Source organism: Oryctolagus cuniculus, chromosome 12, assembly GCF_051225735.1.
Source record: "Oryctolagus cuniculus isolate XC-2025 breed Fujian yellow rabbit chromosome 12, ASM5122573v1, whole genome shotgun sequence".
Lineage (NCBI taxonomy): Eukaryota > Metazoa > Chordata > Mammalia > Lagomorpha > Leporidae > Oryctolagus > Oryctolagus cuniculus.
Genome location: NC_142878.1, coordinates 24,881,026 through 24,893,277, shown reverse-complemented (window position 1 = coordinate 24,893,277; position 12,252 = coordinate 24,881,026). Strand labels below are relative to the sequence as shown.

Here is a 12,252-nt window from a genome sequence, read left to right as displayed (position 1 = left end):
GGCACCTCTTGTCTTGCAGTTCCAGTATTGTTGTGCTGTTTGAGTGAGAACTTTTTTTTTTTTCTGATAAACTTTTTTTTATATATAAAGAACTTTCATCTAATAAATATAAATTTTGAAAGTACAACTTTCGGACGATAGCTGTTCTTCCCTCCATAGCCACCCTCCCACCCTCAAACCATCCCACCTCCCACTCCCTCTCCCATCCCATGCTTCATTAAGATTCATTTTTAATTATCTTTATATACAGAAGATCAACTCTATACTATAAAGATTTCAACAGCTTGTACCCACACAGATACACAAAGTATAAAGTACTGTTTGAAGACTAGTTTTACCGTTAATTCTCATAGTACAACACATTAAGGACAGAGGTCCTACATGGGGAGCAAGTGCACAGTGGCTCCTGTTGTTGATTTAACAATTGACACTCTTATTTATGACATCAGTGATCACCCAAGGCTCTTGTCATGAGCTGCCAAGTCTATGAGGGTGCTTTAAAGAGTTCATGGAGAAATGAAAGTAAATGAGTCCATTTTGGTACAAAGCAATGAAACCCATGTGCAATTTTTCATAAATACATACTTTCATGAATTTTTTGATGTACCCCTGTATTTCCTTGGTTTTATTAACTCATAATTTTCTTTGCTCTCACAGGACTTTTTTTCACCCAATATGCCAAGTAAAAACAGGGAATATTGGTGTTAACTTTCTGGCTCATAATCAAATGTGGAGTGGGCGAATAATACCAATGAACACCAATCTCAAGTCTGTCTACCAGTGGGAATCATTATGGTCACACCCTGTGGTGAGTGGTTATTATGATGGCTCCTGGGGTTCACAGCCTTGTGCGGGCTTCCCTCACAATGACCTTGGGCTTGGCAGGAAACTCTCACTGGAACATTAATGAGTGTGATTCGGGGGCTTTGTGATGGTGAGATAGTGACAGGCATTCTGTCAAAATTGTACTTTGGATATTGAGTTTTCCTGTGATACTGGATTTTCTTGTGAAACTGGACAGTGACAGCACTTAGGAGAGGAGACCATGTGCACTGTGTGCGAGCTGTGTTGTAAGCTGGGTCACTCCATAGGTTAGGTGTGTCCTGTGGGTTTTCTACTTCTGACGCTTTGAACTTACAGTGGATTTATCATGGGGCAACCCTAGCATAAGTCAAAGGCCACCTGTGCTTGTTTGTGCCACAGCAGAGCAATCATCGGTCATTTCCCTCAGACAATTCCCAGCAAGATGTTTCCCTTCTTAATCTCCCAGAGCCCCATTTCTGTAAGAATAGGCACTTGGTCATCTTAGGCACCTTCTGCATTTACTCGTCCCTTGACCTTAGTCAAGTTGTTTAATATCACCAGGCCTCGGATGCTTAAATCTATGCAATGCAGCAAATAATGATAGCTACCTCCTGAGTTGCTGGGAAAGGCTCAGTACCGACTAGTATTAGCTAGTAATTGTCTCCTGCAAAGCTTCCCCCTTCCAGGCATTGACTGAACACCTTCTGACTTCCGCAAAGCAGGAAGATCACTTCACCTTCTACAGACGACCTGTTTCGGGTGTGTCCTGTCTGATTTTCTCCTGAGACACCTGGCTGCACATTTGAAATCCCACTTGCTCAGAAAACCTCTCTTTAATCTAAATAAATGCATTTTAAAGCCAATGTCATGGGGCTTTTCATTGGGAAGCATGCAAGTGAGCTGGAGAGGCAAGATTGTAAAGAGATGCTTGGCCACCACAAGAGATTACAGGATATGGCTAAGATTTGTGGCGGAACCTGAGTCCTGTCTGACCAGGGAGGGTTTTGGAGCATGTACCGTGTTTGAAGAAGACCATTCAGTAGAGAGAACTAAGGTCACTATTATTTGGTGACTTTTCAAAGACGTTCTGTGTCAGGATCTCTGTTGGAAAACAGCCAAGCTTATTTGCATGCACACAAGTCGGTGCATCCACAGAGCTGGACAAACACTGCGTCGCCTTTTCCTTCCCTGCCCGTCTCTTCCCTTCCTTCCCTTTATAAAAATTACAGTGAAGCATGCAGTGTGAAACGCAGCCCTCTAACACAGCTGTGTTATCGTCTGTAGGCACCATGCTGCAAGGGCCATGCTGCAGGGGCCATCTGTAGAGAAGTGGCCGTGCCACGTGACTCATCCTTTTTTTTTTTTTTTTTTTGACAGAGTGGACAGTGAGAGAGAGAGAGAGAGACAGAGAGAAAGGTCTTCCTTTGCTGTTGGTTCACCCCTCAACAGCAGCTCCGGCTGGCGCAGCGCGCCGATCCAAAGCCAGGAGCCAGGTGCTTCTCCTGCTCTCTGATGGGGGTGCGGGGCCCAAGGACCTGGGCCATCCTCCACTGCACTCCTTGGCCACAGCAGAGAGCTGGCCTGGAAGAGGGGCAACCAGGACAGAATCTGGTGCCCCGACCAGGACTAGAACCTGGTGTGCCGGTGCCTCAAGGCGGAGGATTAGCCTAGTGAGCCGCGGCGCCGGCCTGCATGACTCATCCTTAAACCACTGCATGTCAGCTCCCTTTTGCTCCTTGTCCTCAGTACGTGGCTGCTCCCAGCTCATCCTCTGCTTGTTTAGGCTGGGCTGATTTAGATGTCTCATGTTGGTAGAATCATGTTGGTGTGATTCGGAGGCTTTGTGATGGTGAGAAAGTAACAGGCATTCTGTAGAAACTGTATTTTGGATATTGAGTTTTCCTGGATAGTGCATTTTCTTATGAAACTGGACAGTGACTGCACTTAGGAGAAGAGACCATGCACTCTAGAGTGAGCTGTGTTGTAAGCTGGGTCACCCCATAGGTTAGGTGTGTCCTGTGGATTTTCTACTTCTGGCGTTTTGAACTTAACGGTGGATTTATCATGGGGTAACCGTATCATAAGTCAAAGGCCATCTGTGCTGTGTTGTGTATGTGCTCATGTTGGTTTTTTGCTTGTTTGTTTTTTGGTCTCTAAGTCACATCTTGTGTTAGTAAAATGGTCTCAAATTTTGGGTCCAGCATTGTGGCTCAGTGGGTTAAGCCGCTACTTGCGACACCAACATTCCATACTGCAGCGACACTTCAAGTCCTGGCTGCTCTGCTTCCAATCCAGCTTCCTATTAATACTCCTGGGAAGGCAAAAATGGTCCAAGTACTTAGGGCCCTGCTATTCAGGGGAGAGGACAAGGTGGAGTTCATGGCTCTTGGCTTCAGCTTGGCCCAGCTGTTGGAGACTCTCCTACTCCCTCTCCCCTACTGCGCTGCTTTTCATATGAATAAATAAATAAATTGATCATAAAAAAGTGTTCTCAAGATTTGTCCATGATAGGTGACAAGGTAAAGAAACTATAGTGTGTGTGTGTGTACATATATAAATACATGTGATAGAATACTAGTTGTCCCTAAAAAGGAAGGCAAGTCCAACATATGCTACAACATGGATGAACTTTGAAGACATTACGTTCAGCGAAATACACCAGGGACAAAAGGCCAAATATGGTACAGTTCTGCTTATACAAAAGATCTAAAGTAGCTTCCTTTATAAAGACAGAAACTAAACTGGTGGTTGTCACACTAGGTGGGCAGGGAGAGAGGGGAGTTATTTTTCAGTGGGTGCAGGGTTCATTCTGAGATGATGAAGTCTTAGAGATGGAGGGTGCTGCTGGTCACTCACCCTTGGGAATGAACTTCACTGCTTGTTAACTAAAAGTCACGAAGGGCCATTGTTTTAGACAAGACTCCTGCAGGAGCTCCCAACAGACCAGATTACAAATTCAAATGGAGTCACTCATGGTATGCTTCTATGTCACCAGGCTGAAGCTGTTTATCTGCCCTTTTAAGAAATGACAGAGCGAGAGCAGCTAGCTTCCATCGTGTGATGATGATCTTGCCTCTCCTTCAGGCCTGCAAAAAGTAACCTAAAGTAACCTGCTGTTAAATCATCAGTTACTTTTCTACTGCTTGTTCTCCCTGTCCCCTTGTTACTTTTCTGTTGCTTGTTCTCCCTGTCCCCGCCTTACAAGAAAAGTAACTGTGAAATGATGAGTCTGTTGATTATTCTTTGTTTCTGCTTTTTTCAATTCTTCTCTGTCTATCAAAGAAACCTCTGCTGCTCAGCCTGTCAGAACACTGATTCTACTTTATGGAGTGAACTGTTGTTGCCTGATTCTAGAGTCGCAAAATAAAGACAATGAAGATATTTACACTAAATTGTTAAAGTCTTGTCCTTTGGCATGCTGAGCTGTATACTTAATAATAGCAAACTGTGTGTGTAAATTACAACATGTTTTAATTTATTGATTGTTTTTAAAGATTTATTGTATTTATTTGAAAGGCAGAGTTATGGGGGATAGAGAGAGAGAGAGAGACAGACAGGCAGACAGACAATCTTCCATCCCCTACATTCCCAAATGGCCACAGCAGCCAGGGCTGAGCCGTACCAGAGCCAGGAGCTACTTCTGTGTCTCCCATCTGTGTGGTAGAGGCCTAAGCACTTGGGCCATCTTCTGATGCTTTCCCAGGCACATTAGCAGGGAGCTAGAGAGGAAGTGGAGAACTAGGGCTCAAACCGGCACCCATGTGGGATGCTGGCATTACAGGTGGAGGCTTTACCTGCTATGCCACAAAGCCAGCCCCAATTTACTGCAACTTTAAAAATGCTTAAAGATAAAATAATTGTTTAGAAGGTCTGCTTTATTCTGTTTCTCACTGATTAGAAAAAAATCCTTGTTGTAATTCTAGTGCCCAAGTTTTCTTTTTTTTTTTTAAGATTTATTTTATTTATTTGAAAGGCAAAGTTACAGAGAGGTAGAGACAGAGAGAGAGAGGTCTTCCATCCACTGGTTCACCCCCCAGATGGCCTGCAACAGCCGGAGCTGTGCCGATCTGAAGCCAGGAACCAGGGGCTTCTTCTAGGTCTCCCATGTGAGTACAGGGACCCAAGGACTTGGGCCATCTTCTAATGCTTTCCCAGGCCATAGCAGAGAGCTGGATGGGAAGTGAAGCAGCCGGGATATGAACCGGTGCCCATATAGGATGCCAGTGCTTCAGGCCAGGGCTTTAACCTGCTGTACCACAGTGCCGGCCCCCTAGTGCCCAAGTTTTATAATGTGTTCTTTTTCTGGTTAACACTCATGCCTATTTATTAATAGCTGACATAGCATGAACATTTACATGTATTATCTGATTTAATTCACATATGAAGCAAGGGATATTATCTGATACTGCTTTACAGGGGAGTGTAATGTTCTTGTGAGCCCACCTATTAAATTTGGCTTTCTTGAGTCTTCTTAAGACAGAAAGGACTGTACTCGCTTGATTTCAAAGGAAGAAATGAAAGACACAGGTGTCTACTTCTAGACACCCATGAAGCTTTAGAATAAGTTGACTTTTTGTTATTTTTAAAAGATTACTTATTTATTTGAAAGGCAGAGTTATAGAGAGGCAGAGGCTGAGTCAAGGAGAGAGAGAGATCGAGATCGTCCATCTATTGGTTCACTCCCCATATGGCCACAACGGCCGGGACTGGACTAATCTGAAGCCAGGATCCAGGGGCTTCTTCTGGCTCTCCCATGTGGGTGCAGAGACCCAAGGACTTGGACCGTCTGCTGCTGCCTTCTCAGGTGCATTCACAGGGAGCTGGATGGGAAGTGGAGCATCCAGGCCTGAACCAGCGCCCATATGGGATGCCGGCACCTGCTAAATTGGCTTTAAGTACTGCTGTATTGTGTCTCAGTTCTTTCTTACAGATAACATGAGGGACTCCAAAAAAAACAAAGACCCCCCCCCCCGCCCCGATGTTTCTCTGCACTGGAGTGGGGTTGAACACCTTATGTTTAATTCAGAACTGGAATCATGCTGAGAGCCGAGAGACAAGTAGGACACATGACTGAGAAGGCCACACACACACATGCACACACATGCACATATGCACACACACTCGCACACACACATACACACACATGTAATTAGAAATCTGCATTCCCCTGGTTATTTGCACGGCACCTGCCCACTTGGTGGACTGAGCCTTGCTGTCCCCTGACCTTGATCTCCTTCAGACACATTGCCTCCAGGAGCGAGCCTAGTTTCGGTGCCAGAAAATAGAGACGGAATCTAAAATCCTCGTTTCGACGGGGGAAGCCTAAACAGTGCAAATCCTCCTCTTCCTTTACATTTGCTCAGAGCACTCTGCCCGGTCAGCCGGGGCCCTGCGACGTGCTGGCTCCCGGGACTAGAGAGATGTCCTGTTAGTAACGTGGAACCTGAGCTCTGGAATCCAGAAAACCACTACATGCCTTCAGAAAACAGGTGGGCAAACAGGGATTCACGCCTCTGGAAAGTGAAGAAGTTTACCTATTTTTGGGATGGCTTATGTTAATACAAATTAAAATACACTCATTTTATCTGAGAAGCAGAGATACTGAGAGAGAGAGAGAGAGAGAGAGAGAGAGAGAGAGAGGCCATCCACTGGTTCATTCCCTAAATTCTCAGAATAGCTGGGACTAGGCTGGACCAGAGCAAAGATCCAGGAGCCAGGAACTCAACCCTGGTTTCTCGTGTAGGTGGCGGGAACCCAACTGAGCCATCACCGCTGCTTCCCAGGGTCCACATTAACAGGAGGCTGAAGTCAGGAACCAGAGCTGGTATGGAACCTGGGAGCTCTGGTGTGGGATCTGGTGTCTTAACCAAGTGTCGAAACCACGAGGTAAACCCCCCCGACCAGTGCTTCGCAGCATCGCGCCATGTCTCGTTTGATGTGAAGAGCAGGCTCGATAATGGGCTCTTTCTGCCGTCTGAGCGTCTGTGATCTTCCCCCCAGGAAAGGCTCAGGTCTCGGTTGCCCCTGTGCCCAGCCTGTACCTAGCACTGTGTCTTGGCAGCAGGCAGACAGAGTGGCTCCCTGAACGAATGCCTGCTCTGTCTACAGCTGTGGCGGTTATCATGTAACAAATGTAACCGTTTTTGTCCTTAAGACTCTGAAGTTCTAGTGTTTGCAGAGAACCCACTCAGGGCAAATCTCTGGGTATCCCTTCAGAGTAACGTAAGGTCCAAACCATGCCTGCTCACCCACTCCCGTAGGGTCCAGTGGAGAAGCGGAAATCTAGGTTTCTTGGACACACACAGGCGAGTTTGGAAGGGAGACTCCATTCAAAATCACTGGAGGAAGGAAGGGCTGCTCCAGGGTTCTGAGTTCGTGCCTGAAGTTGTCCTTGGAAAATGTTCCTTTCATCAGCAGTGGAACCTAGGGGCTGGCGCTGTGGCGTAGTAGCTAAGCCTCCACTTGCAGTGCCGGCATCTCATATGAGCGCTGGTTCTAGTCCCAGCTGCTCCTCTTCCGATCCTGCTCTCTGCTATGACCTGGGAAAGCAGTGGAATATGGCCCGAGTTCTTGGGCCCCTGCACCCTTGTGGGAGACCCGAAGGAAGCTCTTGACTCCTGGCTTTGGATCAGCTCAGCTCCGGGCCACTGAGACCATTTGGGAAGTGAATCAGCAGATAGAAAATCTCCCTGTGCCGGCGCCGTGGCTCAATAGGCTAATCCTCCACCTTGCGGCGCCGGCACACCGGGTTCTAGTCCCGGTTGGGGCGCCGGATTCTGTCCCGGTTGCCCCTCTTCCAGGCCAGCTCTCTGCTATGGCCAGGGAGTGCAGTGGAGGATGGCCCAGGTGCTTGGGCCCTGCACCCCATGGGAGACCAGGAAAAGCACCTGGCTCCTGGCTCCTGCCAGGATCAGCGCGGTGCGCCGGCTGCAGCGGCGGCCATTGGAGGGTGAACCAACGGCAAAAGGAAGACCTTTCTCTCTCTGTCTCTCTCTCTCACTGTCCACTCTGCCTGTCAAAAAAAAAAAAAAAAAAAAAAAAAGAAAATCTCCCTGTGTGTGTCTCTCCCTCTCTCTGTCTGTAACTATACCTCTCAAATAAATAAAGTCTTAAAAAAAATAGTGGTCCCTCTTGCAAGGATGGACATTCGATAGAAGAAAAGATGACTGAAGAAACTTGCCCTCACGTCTGAAGTATGATTCCAAGGCTGGTCCCCAGCTGACATCTGTGGAAAGGAAAAGCAAGGCATCTTCTCCCAAGATCTTGGGAAATAGAAGGAACTCCCTGTCCCCTCCTGCTTTTGTGTGTGTCTGTCCCTCCCTTGTATGTGTCTGTCCCTCCCTTGGGTGGACGAGGACGCTTCCTCTCAGAGCTGGCTGATCAGTACAGGACTGGAGCTGAAATCCAGGGCGGGGGCCGTCCCGACTACCATGGTTTCTCTTCCCTCCCTGTCTGCCACTCAGTCCCCTTTCTCCAAGACAACTCGGTAATTCATGTTCAAGTGCCAGTAGCCCGTGTGTTAGTTTGCTAGGGCTGCCCTGGGTCCTGCAGACGGGGTGACTCAGATGAAGACGTTTCTCTTCTCGAAGCTTGGGAGACCAAGACCGAGGTGTGAGTGGGGTTGAGTTCTTGTGAGGCGTCTCCCGTTGGCTTCCAGCTGGCTGTCTTCTCCCCGCGTCGTGGCGTGGCCCTCCCTCTCTGCATGGCTGTGCCCTCATATCCTCCTCTAGCAGGACACCGGTCATGTGGGATCAGGGTCCACCCAGTGACCTTGTCTTAATTAATTAGAGACCCTTTCTGCACTCACCGTCACATGCTGAGATCCTGCAGGTTAGGACTAAAGGGTCTGAATTGGGGGAGACAAGCTTCAGCCCATGACCATGATGGGCCCCTCCCATGGGTGCTTCTTAGAGATAGGAATGCTGAACTGCGAAGAGACCCCCTTGGGCAAGTGCTTCGAGCACCAGACCAATGCAGTGGGTGCTCCACTGAAGGGGATGTAGGGGGGAAGGGGACACGTGACCTGTGGGCCAAGGCCACTCTCAGCTCATGTACATTGGTTCCCAGGTCGTGTTCAGGGGCTCAGGTTATGGGAAGAAATAACTCAGACAGGCAGTGCCTGTCCATAACCTGAACTGTCATCCTGTTTCTAATGATCATGTTTTCTGGAAGAATCTGTAACTTTCACATTTACATGTAATTACCAACAGTTTTCAATTCCAGAGGTGACTCTGACACATTGTCAGGGTTGGTGTAAGATAGGGTTCCAGACCATCTATTGTTCGTTTGGGGGCTCTCTGCTTGGTGTGCAAATAATTCTCTGTCTCCTGATTGGCGTGAGGCAGTCGGCTCCTTCCCAGGAAGGCCCTTAAGCTCTGTTTACAAACCTTCTTTTTTATAACAAACCAAGACACAGAGAGCCTCCAGCTGTCCTCTGGCTGCTTCCTGTAATTAAGTAAAAGCAAGGGCAGGACACAGGGACAGTGAATGCAAGTGGTTTCCAAGCACTTCCCACAGGGAACCCCCAGGGCCAGGAGCCCCTGGGGAATGGAGGAAGCAGCCCCGTGGGTTCAGAGGAGGGGGCCTCCTGGGTTTCTCCTCTCCTGGGAGGTGTGAGGGTTACACAGTGGCTCCATTGTTCAAAAGGGAGCGAGGTGCCAAACTCCTGTCCCAAGAAAGAGTTGAATCTTTTCACTTCCTGTGCCCTCCCTCCCCCTTCTCCACTCACCTTGGCATTTGAACTTGCTGTTCAGGTCAAGCAAGTCCGTGCGGATGGCATACTATTGTATCGAGCATGTCCAACCTGTGTCGAAGAGGAGTCTGTGTAGTGACAGAAAGTTGTCTCCCCTCGTTTGTACCACCCCCAATGCCCCGGCTTTCTCAGCTCTTGAAGAAGAGCTGGGTTGAGGTTATCACCTCTGATTTATATCATACATTCTGTAGGTTGGAAAAATATTCTAAATGAGAGTCCCATTCCTAGTATCTAATCCCAACTCTTCTGCCAACCGTTGTGCCTCGTGTGAGCCGACCTGGCCCAGGCTGAGTGGCCTGCCTTCTGTAGAGCCGTCTCGGGCTCCCTCCCAGCTGTCTCTGTGTGTGTGTCTGTGTGTGTGTGTGTGATTCTCCTGAGACGGGGAGCACCAGTGAGCGGCTGACTCCGGAGCTCCGGGCTCTGTCGGCCCAACCAGGCTGCCGTGGCCTGTGGGAGGCGCTGCTGGGCTCATGCCTGCAGCCTCCTGCTGGCTCTGTCTCCTTCCCAGAGAGCCCTCTTTGGAACGAGTCTGGGCTTCACCCGAGTGCTCGAAAAAGCAGGTCACAGCCTGAGCCGGAGGGCGGGCGCAGGGAGGGGAGGCCTCCTGCGTTTGTTTGTGATCCTCAGAACCTGCCCGCTGGACTCAGGAGAACTTGGGATCTGTAAGTGAACATTCTTGTCGGGCGGCCAAACAGGACAGAGCCAGAACCTTCTGCACTTGACTTTGCCAGAGGGCGACGCTCCCCTCTGAGGCTGGGGACGCCCAGGGCCTCGCTCTCGGCTCCCAGAAGGGGCAGGTGCAGCGCACGAAGCCACAGCAGAGCCTTCTTTGTTTGTCCATAGCGCTTGGGTACCTCGGCAAGCAAGGAATCCATCCAACCTTCGCCTCCTCCTCTCCTTTCCTTCTTCCTTTTCTGTTTGCCTCCTCCAGAAGAGCGTTTGTTTTTTTCTTCCCAAAGCTCTAACACAAATGTTTCTGGTTGTTTCTACATAAGTGAGTGAAACCACAGTGGCCAAGTTCCATACCTGTTTCTTGCAACCTCTTTTCTGTAGCGTGGTGGCCGCTAGCCCCTGACATCCCACTGGTCTTTGTTGGGTCATTCATCCCTGTTTAATGCCTCTTATTCAGATAAGCTGGGAAGACAGAGGTTTGCATATCCTATATGCTCCTGCGTGCACCAGAACCGTGTTCTGTGGCCGAGAAGTTTCTTCTGTGTACATAGTCACGGCTGTCCTGCTGCTTCATAAATACCAGCGAGTACTTGTTCACGGAGGTGGAAGGGATTTTTCAGATGATTCATAACCATCTGGCGAGATAGCAGGAAACGAGATGTTTGGCAGATTTCTTTCCTCTTCGTTTTGTCAGTGAATTCTTCGTGTTTTCCTGAAGATGTGAGCCATGTGCTCTGTGGCCTCTGACCTGCAAGAGGTACTGTTTATCGTGACAATCTGGGGGTGTGCCGCAGCTGCCTCGAGCTCCAGGCTCACGAGCCACCTCTATGCCGAGCTCAGTCTCTCTCTCTCTCTTTAAAGATTTTATTTATTGGGGCCAGCCGTGTGGCACAGCAGGTTAATCCTCCACCTGCGGTGCCAGCTTCCCATAAGGGTGCCGGTTCTAGTCCTGGCTGCTCCTCTTCTGATCCAGCACTCTGCTGTGGCCTGGGAAAGCAGTAGAAGATGACCCAAGTGCTTGGGCCCCTGCACCCACTGGGAGACCAGGAACAGCCTCCTGGCTCCTGGCTTTGGATCGGCGCAGCTCCGGCCATTGCGTCCATCTGGGGTACGAACCAACGGATGGAAGACCGACCTCTCTGTCTCTCCCTCTCACTGTCTGTAATTCTGCCTCTCAAATCTTTTTTAAAAGATTTTATTTGAGTGTTAGAGTTACAGAGAGAGGGAGAAACATACAGAGAGAGATTTTCTATCTACTGGTTCACTCCCCAAATGGCCACAATGGCTGGAACTGTGACAATCTGAAGCCAGGAGCCAGGAGCTTCTTCTGGGTGCAGGGGCCCAAGGACTTGGGCCATCTTCTACTGCTTTCCCAGGCCACAGCAGAGAGCTGGATTGGAACTGCAGTAGCCAGGATTTGCACGGGTGCCGGGATAGGATGCCAGCACCACAGGCGGAGGCGTTACCTGCTAAGCCACAGCGCCGGTCCCCTGAGCTCTGTCTTGGGGCACATCCAGGATAGGCACATCCAGGCCGGGCAGTGCTCAGACTCAGGGGCGAGTGTCCCTGCTCATCAAAGCACTTTCCCAGGTAGGCGTTCTGGCCTCCTGATCATTACCCTTCAGGTGAGTCAGAGTCTTGTATTTGCAGAGCTGAAGGCCGAGGTTAGTCAGCCAGACGTGGTGACAAATTGGACACTAATAGGTACCTTGGCAAGCCACAGGGCCTTACTAATCAGCATGAAGAGAGCCTGTTTTTCTTTTCCTTCTCTTTTTAAAGATTTATTTATCTGAAAGGCAGTTACGCATGCATACACACAGAGCAGGAGAGGGAGAGAGACAGAGACAGAGACAGAGAGAGAGATCAATCTTCTATTTGCTGGTTCACTCCCCAGGTGACTGCAACAGCTGGGGCTGGGACATGCAGAGCCAGGAGCCAAAAATTCCATCTGGGTCTCCCGGGTGGGTGCTAGGGCCCAAGCACTTGGGCCATTCTCCACTGCTTTCCTGGGTACATTAGCAGGG

The 12,252-nt window shown here is 49.2% G+C and overlaps 1 long non-coding RNA gene across 5 annotated transcripts in view; it reads left to right on the top strand.

Moving 5' to 3' along the window:
• The window catches only part of LOC127483831 (uncharacterized), a 112,802-nt gene that overhangs the window by 62,744 nt on the left and 37,806 nt on the right, over nucleotides 1–12,252 (top strand). Inside the window, exon 3 of one of the 5 annotated variants that reach the window (XR_016217861.1) lies at nucleotides 658–676. The exons of the other annotated variants lie outside the window; for them this stretch is intronic. This is a non-coding gene — a long non-coding RNA (uncharacterized LOC127483831). Of the gene's footprint in view, nucleotides 1–657; nucleotides 677–12,252 lie in introns of those variants that run through there. 5 annotated transcript variants of the gene reach the window in all.